A 10946-nucleotide genomic window follows, 5' to 3' on the forward strand; every position below is an offset into this window, starting at 1 on the left:
TAGTAGGGCTGAGTACACTGGATACTTTTTCTTCCATTCTTAAGATACTGTGCTAAGAAGAATATGTTCCAGCTTCACCCATGTAAACATGAAAGAGGTAAAGTCTCCATCTTTTTTAAGGCTGTGTAATATTCTATGGTGTACATATACCACAATTTATTAATCCATGACCCTTTTATGCAGAGTCTAGGCATATATTCTAATTTATTTTTCATTACATCTTAAGTCATACAGTCAAGAGAAGCAATTTGCTATGCCTGAAACATGCTCAATCCTTGGCAACTGCCCGAAGGAGAAAACAGCACACTCTGGGGTGCTTCTGAGTGGCCAGGATAAGGTCGAGGCACATTGTGGGGTTTCCAGGCAAATCTAACCAGGAGGTAGCTGGAAATAGAGGTCTGAGTCTCAGGAGTGAGATCTGGTCTTTACCTGGAGGAAAAGATTAGGGGTAAAAACTTGTTGTTGCCATTTGAATGATGTAACTATCCAAGCAGCACGGCCAGGGGGATGAGATGCTGGCCTCAGACTGAACCCTGGGAGGTGTCAAGGACAGACGCAGGAAGAAGAGCTGCTCATCAGTCCTGGGAAGGGCAAGTTTGGGATGAATTAGTGATGGTAGATTTCCAAACATCAATGAAAGAATAAGTTTTGTGCTCTGGACCTCTGGAATTACCCTGATGTGTACGAGAAAGGCCAGTCCCCTAGAATGTTGAAACAGAAGGTCCAAAAAAAGTATTAATAGTGCAGTGAGAAATGCAAAAAAAGAAAGAAAGAAAGAAGCGATGAGAAAAAACCACGCCCATTAAACATCTATTGAATGGTTACTGTGTGTCAGGAATGTGGGAATATAACAATGAACAATCCAGATTCTTGTTCTGTCCTTTCACAGGCTCACATCTCGGGCAACTGCAAGTCTGAGACTGCCCTAAGATGCCCTCTCCTCTTCTTGGCTGGTGCAATATCAGTCTCAGGTTGCCCTGGTAGGTGAATCATCCCCTTAAGCGTCAGACTACTTTGAAACTCTTGTAAACATCTCCTGCCCAGCCTGCCCCAAACCTGCGCCTAGAAAGAGAGGTCAGGAGTGCCCCGGGGGCAGCCTGGTCAGCTGCATCAAACAGGGGAAGGGAAGGAGAGAGAGGAGAAAGAGCCCCAGGAGGGGGTCTAAGTCCTTGATGTTTTCCTATAATCTTTGGTCATTCGTCCTCATAAAACAGAAAATAAACTATTGTAAGGATATTTAAAAAAAAAAACTTTTCCTAACACTGCTCCCCTTCTGTTCTTCTTAAACTATTAGTGAAGTTTTAATGAGTATTATAGCCTAATTTCCACTCCCACCGGAGGGAGTGGCCTGTTACCATGATGGGGTGAAGCAGCCCAAGGAAGAGCAAGTGGGACTTGGAAGAAACTAGTCTTGAAAAGGCACCAGGGGCCTGCAGAAAGCAAAGCAGGGGACTGAAGCCTTGCCTCTGATTGAGACAGTGAGCGTGACCAGAATTGCTTTGAGGGACATTGTGAGCAGTACCCAGGAGTTCACAGAAAGACCTGGAAAACACAGAAATGTCTTTAGTCTTCTTGGATAGAGGCTCTGACTGTTGAGACTGAAGATTAAGGGGAAATGTGACTTCATAAGCTAATAAAGGCTGAAACTTCTGGGTCACAAGATACACTTCCTCACATTCCGCTCAGAGATACCACAAAGAAAGGCAAAAGGGTTTGCTTTTGTTTTGTCAAAGGCCAACAGAAAGGAAAAGAAAACAACCAGAAAATTCATGGAAGAAAGGAAGCTTAATTCTTAAAGATACAATCCCAAATGCCATCCTGAAAGACCAAAATCCTAAACATGTAACTCGGGAAAAAATAATTAGGGATTTTGATCTTTTAGGATTTCAGCATTCAGGATTACAGTACATGAGATTGTGTCTTTTGGAATTATGAAACAAACCAATAGGAGAAAAAGCAACTTTATTACTTAAGAAATACCTTATTTCTGGGAGAAAACTGTGATTTCTAGGTTGTTGCCATCTTCCGTGTGTGTGTGTGTGTGTGTGTTGACTATTCCTCCTAATACGACCTCTAGTACCTTTGGTACAGTAGAGTCACTAAGAGTTCTGGTTCTGAGATCTTAACTTGTGTTTGAATCTCAGCATCAGCTCTTTGTAGCTTTGTGGCCTTACCCAATTTTTTTGACCTCTCTGTGACTCAAATTTCCTAACCATTCGATAGGGAAAGTAAGGCACCTGGATAAAGAGCTCTTGAGGTGGGTGGATTGCTTGAGCTCAGGAGTTCAAGACCAGCCTGAGCAAAAGTGAGACCTTGCCTCTAAAAATAGCCAGGTATTATAGCTGGCGCTTGTAGTCCCAGCTACTTGGGAGTCTGAGAGAAGAGGATGGCTTGAGCCCAGGAGTTTAAGGTTGCTGTGAGCTATGACACAATGGCACTCTACCCAGGGAGACAAAGTGAGACTCTGTCTCAAAAAATATATAAGATAAAATAAAAAAAGAGCTCTCATGAAGATTAAACATGATATTATATGCTGATACAGGCAAAGTACCTATCACATAGTAATAATATTTTTAAAAATTACAAAATGAATTTCAATGATTTTATTAAATTCTAAACTAGTGATAAAAATGTTTATCATGCTATATTATTTCAGACAGAATCAAAGAGATTCAATATTTCAATATTTGAAATAGGAAATGTGATTTTCTTAAAGTAAAACAACTATTATGAATAATTAATAATTTACCTCTGAAAAGTATTTATTAGGATCCTATTGTTTACTAACAACATTTCAACTACTGTATTTCTTTTATTTAAGATGTGGGGGCCTGGTGCAGTGGCTCACATCTGTAATCCTAGCACCTTGGGAGGCCGGGGTAGGAGAATCACCTGAGGCCAGGAGTTTGAGACCAGTCTGAGCAAGAGTAAAAGACCCTATCTCTACAAAAAATAGAAAAATTAACCAGGAGTAGAGAAGTACCTGTCGTCCCAGCAACTTGGGGTCTGAGGCAAAAGCATTGCTTCACCCCCCAAATCAGAACCTGCAGTGAGCTTTGATGATGTCACTGTACTCTAGCCCAGGTAACAGAGTGAGAACTTGTCTCAAAAAACAAACAAAAAATTTTTGGAATAATAGAAAGATGTCTGTTAAAATGTTAGTGGTGATTACCGCTAGGGAAAGAAAATTGTGATGTGGGGAAAGTACTTTTGCTTTCTACTTATATATTTCTCTATTTTTTTTTCAATTCTTTATGAAAATTAAGGACTACTTATAAAATAAAATTAAGAGGTAAGCTGCCAGTATGGTATTACTTAGCCAGAAATTGGCTTATTTCTCTCCCTCTCAATTTTACAATGATTCTTATAATTCATTAGATTATTATCCTTATTTATCAAACACTATTAGACATATTACTCGAGGTCAATAGCATAAGTATACTTTTGACTATACTTGCAAGAGTCTACTGATTCATTCAAAGCACCTAGTGTAGCATCAACCACATAGTAAACATTAATATATAGTAGCTCCTTTGCAGTCCATTCCCAGTAGCCCCCATTGTTCACTTAACAACATTTCATTTAAGCAACTTCAGGATTCTGAGTATTAGGGGTTCTTTTGGGTTCACCTCTTTTTCTAGTAGTTTTCTCTTTGTTTTTAAATTTAGTTTATTTTGTCATTGATTATTTTTTCCTTGTTTGTTATAGGCTAAGATCCAAGAAAACAAAAGGAGACACTGAACTCAGGGTTTTTATATTTAAATGCAGATGAATAAAGTATTCTTTATTTATTTTTGCTTAGGCAGTACCGCTGAGCATTTGGAGAGAAAGGTAAACACAGCTGTCCAGAAATGGCTTTTAGAAACTCATTAAGCCTGACTAATTTCAACCACCAGTGACAGACCAGGGGTAGAAAAAAATTCCTTTGTGTTAACACAAGGACATCGCAAAAAGTTACATTTTAACCTATCTTAAATATGACCAAGGCATAATAACTAACTTACATACACAGTCCACCATCAAAATGCCTGAGGCAAATGTCCTCCTCAACATTCCCTATTTAGAAGTAAAATAAATTCCTGAGTCCATAACACTGCCTCAACACCTAGATAGTAGTTTAAAGTTAAAATATTTAAGTATTTCTAACATTTATTTCCTAGCTAGAAAGATAATCTGTGCACATGCACAAATTGTTCAATATAAAGATATGTGTATATATATATATATATTTTAATTTTTTTGCAGTTTTTGGCTGGGGCTGTGTTTGAACTGACCACCTTTGGTATATGGGGCTGGCGCCCTAACACCTTTGAGCCACAGGCGCCACCCAAGATATGTATATTTTTAAAACACTCATCTGTGTATACAAAATGGTGAAATAAGGTCCATAGTTTAATTTATGGTAGTGTATCAGTGTCCATATTCTGCTTCTAATAAGTACAATGGTGAAGAAAGTTATTGTTGGGGGAGACTAAGTGGTGGACCCTCGGGAACTCTGCAAACAACTTTCTGTGAGTATAAAATTAGTTCCAAATAAAACATTTTTTGAATTGCCCACATTTTTAATATTTTGTATTAAAATAATAAGGACATTGTGGTTAAAAGTGGAAAATGGAATACAGCAGTGAGGGCCGGTTCTGTGTTCACTGATTTGGTTGACTGAACCGTGAGGCTGGCTCAGGTTAGTCTTAAGGCAGGGGCTGAAATGTCATCACCCGGTTTCTCTCTGGTCTCTCAATTTCCCCTCAGTTGCCTCCAGTTTTAAACACGTTCTTTCCTCTAGAAGTTCCAGGGTATTTAATGGAAGGAAGGGGTGAGAAGATTAAAAAACCCACGGTTAGTTTTAGAAGTAAGGTGAATAGAGTCACTAGGTAAAGAAAACAAAACAAGACAAAGGTCCACCCTGGCAGATTAGCAGATTATGAAAAAAAAATTTTAAACTGCAAATGCAAAGGTATGTATCTTTATCAATAATCAGAGAACAAAATACCATTGTCACCTGACAAGCTGGAAAAATAATAATATTCACTATAACAAAAGTGTAAAAAGAAAGACACAGTTGGGGGAGGATGGAAGGATAGGGCCTTATGGAAAACAGTTCGTTCTGCTTTTTGACTCAGAAATTTTACTTACAGAGATCCTAAGGAAGAAATAACAAATATAGATGACTACAATGTAAAAGGAGATATTTTATATATATATATACACATACATACACACATGTACATATATAATGTTATTTATCATAGTAAAAGTATCATGTTTCAAAATATGGGAGCAGTTAAATAAGTCATTGTATTTCTGAATGATTAAATATTTAGTACCCATTTTTTAAAAGGAAGCAAATCTGTATAAATCCACAAATGAAGAATGATCCCCAAATTTTAAAACATAAACACACACACACACACACACACACACACGGAGTTCACTTCCTAGCTGTGTGATCCTAGGCAGACTAATGGCCTTCTAGACTTAGTTTCCTCTGATCCTTAAAATAGGAAAAATAAGAGTACCCACCATACAGGGTGGATATAGTGAGTTAATACAAGTAAAGTAACATCATATATGGTTAATTTATGTGAGTACATTACCACATGCGGTTTTTGTATTACATGCCTAGCACATAGTATTTTTCTCAATAAATGCAGTGTACCCTCTCTAACAGACTGGTAAACATGTGGAGATGGTCACCGTAAGGAACTAGCCTACTGTACTGATGCGTACATGTGGTGCATGTCCAGTCTATGAGAATTAGGTCAACTCAAGGACATGGTTATTGTAGGGAAGTGGTCAACTAGGGAGGTTCTATTGTAAAAGCCTTTTAAAAAACCATATAAAACAAATTCCTGGTGGTACACTGCTTTATAGAAATCTAAAAAAAACTTTAGATAAGAAGACAACAGCGTTTTCCAGTTTAAAATCTCACTTTTTCCAGTTTAAAATAATACTCTCCATTTCACAAATCATGCATTTAGATGACTACATACTCATTAATACTTTAAATGAGAACAGGAGAGAAGAGAAACAGCAGCTGGTTTCCATACTATAGTTCAAGAAGTCAGAAAGAATGAGCAGTTGGTCTGAGGATCAGGATGGGAGCTGAGACAGAAGCTTACAATACACAGCACTGTAAGCATTTTCATCCTGTTTGATTCTTTACCTTTTATTTGCTAAAAGTAAAAAAAAAAAGAAAAATCAGTGATTGGAAATGAGCAGAGGGAAAGAGGGAAAGCATCCAGAAACTACTCCTTTTCTTCCGGGGTCTCAAAAATAAGAAAAGGTGGCCAGGTGCGGTGGCTCACACCTGTAATCCTAGCACTCTGGGAGGCTGAGGCGAGTGGATCCCTTGAGGTCTGGAGTTCAAGACCAGCCAGAACAAGAGTGAGACCCCCATCTCTAAAAATAGCCGGACATTGTGGCAGGCACCTATAGTCCCAGCTACTTGGGAGGCTGAGGCAAGAGGATCACTTGAGTCCAAGAATTTGAGGCTGCTGTGAGATATGATGCCATGGCACTCTACCCAAGGTGACAAAGTGAGACTCTATCTCAAAATAAATAAATGAATAAATAAAATGCCTTTACTTTAAATAAATAAATAAAATAAAATAAAATAAGGGAAGAAGTACTCGTAACTACCACAGAAAGACTTTGGCACCAGATGAGATAATGGCCATGGTTCTAGAAAGGGACACTACAGATGGCATCAGAGTCCTTCACACAGTGAAGACTTCTGCAATGCCCAAAGCGCATGTGAGATGGGTACTTCTATTCCCAGAAGCAGAGCCTGGGCAGTGCTGAGGACACCCAGTGAAGAGCTATAGCAAAGCTCTGGTTTCAGAGCGGCTCTACTGGAACTAATCTACCTGAAAGCTCAGTTTCAGGCAAGATCTATGAGCTTTAGTTCACTACGTAGGATTGTTTTCTTCCCCCATCCCCCAAGGAAAGCTAAATCCTTACCAAGTTAAGGCTTATCTGAGGTGACTTTCACAGAGTCATCGTCTCCGCCCACAGGAGACCACAAGAAGGCCTTTCTCCAGAAGTAGAACATGTTTACTCAAAGCATTTTCCACTAACGTTTTTCAGACACTCAAAGCAAACATCCTGCGAGAACATGAGAAATAAAAATTCCATGTACACGCATTGCTTCAAGCTCAGGTATTTGTTACCAACAAACTACTTTTAAATATCTGTCATTCAGACACATTAGGAATTTACTTCCTAGCACAAGTAAGACCACATCCAGCCAGAAACCACAATGAGTCAATTCAAACCTCTTAGTATAATTCAGAATAAAACTACCTTCCTTCTAAAAAGAAGAGCTTTTTTGTACACAGAAAAGGTACTCTGGAGCGGTGCCTGTGGCTCAGTGAGTAGGACGCCAGCCCCACATACCGAGGGTGGTGGGTTCAAACCCAGCCCCGGACGAACTACAACACAAAAATAGCCGGGCATTGTGGCGGGCGCCTGTAGTCCCAGCTACTCGGGAGGCTGAGGCAAGAGAATCGCGTAAGCCCAAGAGCTGGAGGTTGCTGTGTGAGTCCTGTGACATCATGGCACTCTACCGAGAGCGGTAAAGTAAGACTCTGTCTCTACCAAAAAAAAAAAAAAGAAAGAAAGAAAAGAAAAGGTATTCTGTGTTACAACTATGTAAAGAATGGCTAGGCAATTAAAATATAGTTCCCTTGCTTTGGGGACAGTAAGCCCTCAATTCTCTTCTTTCTCCACTGGTGTTGGTTTTTCTCCCTGGCCCTTTTTGCTTTTTGTAGTTAGGGACATCCACCGGGAACAGGTACTCTCCATTTACAAGAATACATTGATTGCTGTTATAGTAACACCTCATCTACCTGAAACTCAGCTTCATAGAATTTCAATTCTTTGAAATATGCTTGGAAAATTGAGAAACAAATTGCAAAGAAAACTGCTGTAAAAGAATCTACAAACCAATGGATGTCTCTAAAATCCTAACTCAGGTTCATTTGTTCATATTGTGCTCCAAGTTTAATAGGTCTGGTCTGGGAGACAGAAGAGTATCTTGTCAGAGATACTATGTTACTTGGAGACATGAAGATGAATAAAATACTCACAAGGAATTTAGTTCCAAAAAGATTAGCTAATCTGGTTTTGTGGCTACAGAAGAACAAAAGCAGCAAAATAGAGTTAAGAAAGAATTCCCACAGAAAGTACATAGACAGCGGCAAGTTCAAAATTATTTATGGTTCTATTCTTAACTTAGAGTAACTTGAGGCCAGGCATTCAAATTGGGGGCATTCATTTGGTTTAGATTACTTTAAAGCTCCTGTTCCATTCTCCAAGTCTATGAATACAGTTCTGAAAGAGTTGACAATCTGAAAATAGAAGATAATTCTTTTAAAGGCAAAGGAGGTCAAAAATACAGCAGTTTGGAGTGATTTAGTGAAGAGCAAACCATTCTACCCTCTGCAGTAGGCTATACTGTGACACTTCACAAATATTGTTCACGACAGCCTACAGGCTAGAGAAGCCCAGCCAGGACAATCGCGTGTTGTTATGTTTATATCATTTATCCTGTTATTTTTTCTTTCTCTGTGTCTTATTATGTTTCCCAGGTAGGTCTTGAACTCCTAAGCTTAAAGGATTTCCTGCCTCAGCTTCCCAAGCTGGGACTACAGGCACATGTTACGACACCTGGATAGCCAATCTCTTGTATTCATTAACTTGTGTATTGTGTATGATTCTCCTCTAGACTATATTAGTATGTTCTCCACTAGCAGGAATGCTGTCTTGATCCCTCAAACAGTGCCTGTCATAAGGGAAGTTCTCAGAAAATACCTTTTGAAAAATTAACCGTCTCTTTTGACAGTTGTTGATGTTAGCTTTCAGTTTATAACCAAATTTCTGGAAACCGATTAACTGGTTTAGAGCTTCTTGGCACATTAAATTTTAAATGGAGAAAAGAAAGGAAGGTTTATTGATTTGCCAGCAAATGGAGAGGATGGCAGACCCTCATTTTAAAAACTGCTACCCCCCGTTGAGAGGAGGTTAGGCTCTTTTGTAGACACACAAGGCTTTAGCTAACCCAGGGTCTTCATGACCCATGCACACATCGTTCCCTCTGGCCCTGATACTCCATTGTTCTTCCTCTGTTCTACTTTTGCAGCTTCTCCACCCCTTGTCTGGAGACCATTGAGCCATCCCAGTGAGAAGAAGAGAATGAACAAGCACAAACAGGCCTGCAAGTTAAGCTTCCTAGGATTGTTACATTGTTACTATCGGTTTGCAGTAGCTCTTTGGCTTAATTAATTTTTAACTCTGTAACATAATAAATGAAAAAAAAAATAAATGAATTACCTGGTTTAGCCCTCACTGCATATACTTTTATGCCATCATTTCCCCTTTCATGGATTCCTGCTTTGGCTTCTTTTCCAATGAGTTAGCATATAGCTCCCCAATGATTAATTTTAAAAATAGAATGTTATGGATAGTATATTGCCTGAATTGTTGTATATATAAAATTGTCCTTCATACTTCCAAGGCAACTTTCCAGAGTATATATAATCCTCAAGCGTGTCTGAGGGTAGTACTGTGTGTTCTCTTGGCATTTAGAGTTACAGACTGGAGAATGCACTTTGATCAATCAGATCAGAACACCACCCGGGGAGTAATGGAAATGAGGGCAGAAGAAGGAAATAGAGACCTCTTTTCCTTTATTCCTCCGTCACACTTAAAGACACAGAGGGAAGAGGAATAACTGAAATGATATTTGGAAGTCTAGAGCACCTAGTAATGGACCATTTTGGAAAGAAGAAGAGAAAGAGGTCCAAATAGCTTGCTAGGGTGACTTGCTTCAAACTTGGATTTGGGAATAACATAATAGTTTTGAGATTATCCTCCAAGCTCTTTCCTTCATCATCACATTTCGCTTTGTAACTGGACTGTATCTTGAGCATCAGTTAAAGTCCCACTAACCAGATGCTATCATCTTGGAAACCCTTGGAGAGCTGGATGCTTATCAATTCTTCAGTACACCCCTTTCTTAGTGATTTCTACCTCTGAAGTTTTAGTGTGCTTTCACTGAATTTCTATTATCACTTATCACACTGTATTATAACTGAAATAGATTGTTTATTTGTCTATCTCCATTGAACCAGGTACACCTCATCGTGTTATATTCATGTTTGCACCTTAAATGCTTTGCCCCAAGAAGAAACTAAATGAATTAATAGTCTTTTATAAGAAATATACATTTACAAAAACAAAAGAACTCTTTCATATGCAAGGGGTTTGTGAAATTGCTAGACTATGTATTTGAAAGAATTTTAAATACGAAAAATAAAAATCAACTGAAGAGGACGCTTCAGAACTTCTCTAATGGTCTGATCATTCGTTTATTCATCAATGAATGAGGCACCCGGTTGAGTGTTGAGTAAAGACGTCCAGTTTGGTGTTACTCAGGGATTAAAAATGAAACTGGACCTCACTTCAAGGTCCCATCACTTCCTGACTTTGACACCAAGGCAGATTTCTAGAGGACCTTCCGAGGGCAGGGACCAGGCCTCCCTGAGGCAATTGGTAGGTAATCCATGTGCTATTTGTTGAACGCAAGTGAAAACCATAGTCATTTTCATCAAATGAACTTTAAAACAGAGATGATCGAAATTCTGTTGTACCTTTTAAAATGTTCAGAAGCTCCTGTACAATTCCAGAGAAACACATCGACAACATCTTAGGGCTAAGACTGGTCCTCTGAAGTTGAACCGGAACGCAACATAGAAATTCATTTCTATTTGGGCTAAATCTATCTGAACCAGGGCGTTGAAATCCAGAAGAGTCGGAGGGAGGCAGGTCTTAGAAACCGCGGGTCTCTGCATCCCCGGGCCTGTGAGACGCGACACCGGCCGGGAACGGAGACCGCCTGGCCGGCAGAAGGTGACCTCCGCTTTGGGGGAGCTGGGGAGGCGCGTGCA

At 39.3% G+C, this 10946-nt stretch overlaps 1 long non-coding RNA gene across 1 annotated transcript; it reads right to left on the reverse strand.

The window, feature by feature from the left end:
- Window positions 1–4830: 4830 nt before the first annotated feature.
- Window positions 4831–10938, reverse strand: LOC128561420 (uncharacterized). The gene is made up of 4 exons (XR_008373245.1): window positions 10650–10938; window positions 6961–7104; window positions 5991–6173; window positions 4831–5140 (listed from the first exon to the last, which is right to left on the reverse strand). It is a non-coding gene; the product is annotated as an uncharacterized LOC128561420 (long non-coding RNA).
- Between the last annotated feature and the right edge of the window lie 8 nt (window positions 10939–10946).

The sequence above is a fragment of the Nycticebus coucang genome, chromosome 12, assembly GCF_027406575.1.
Source record: "Nycticebus coucang isolate mNycCou1 chromosome 12, mNycCou1.pri, whole genome shotgun sequence".
Lineage (NCBI taxonomy): Eukaryota > Metazoa > Chordata > Mammalia > Primates > Lorisidae > Nycticebus > Nycticebus coucang.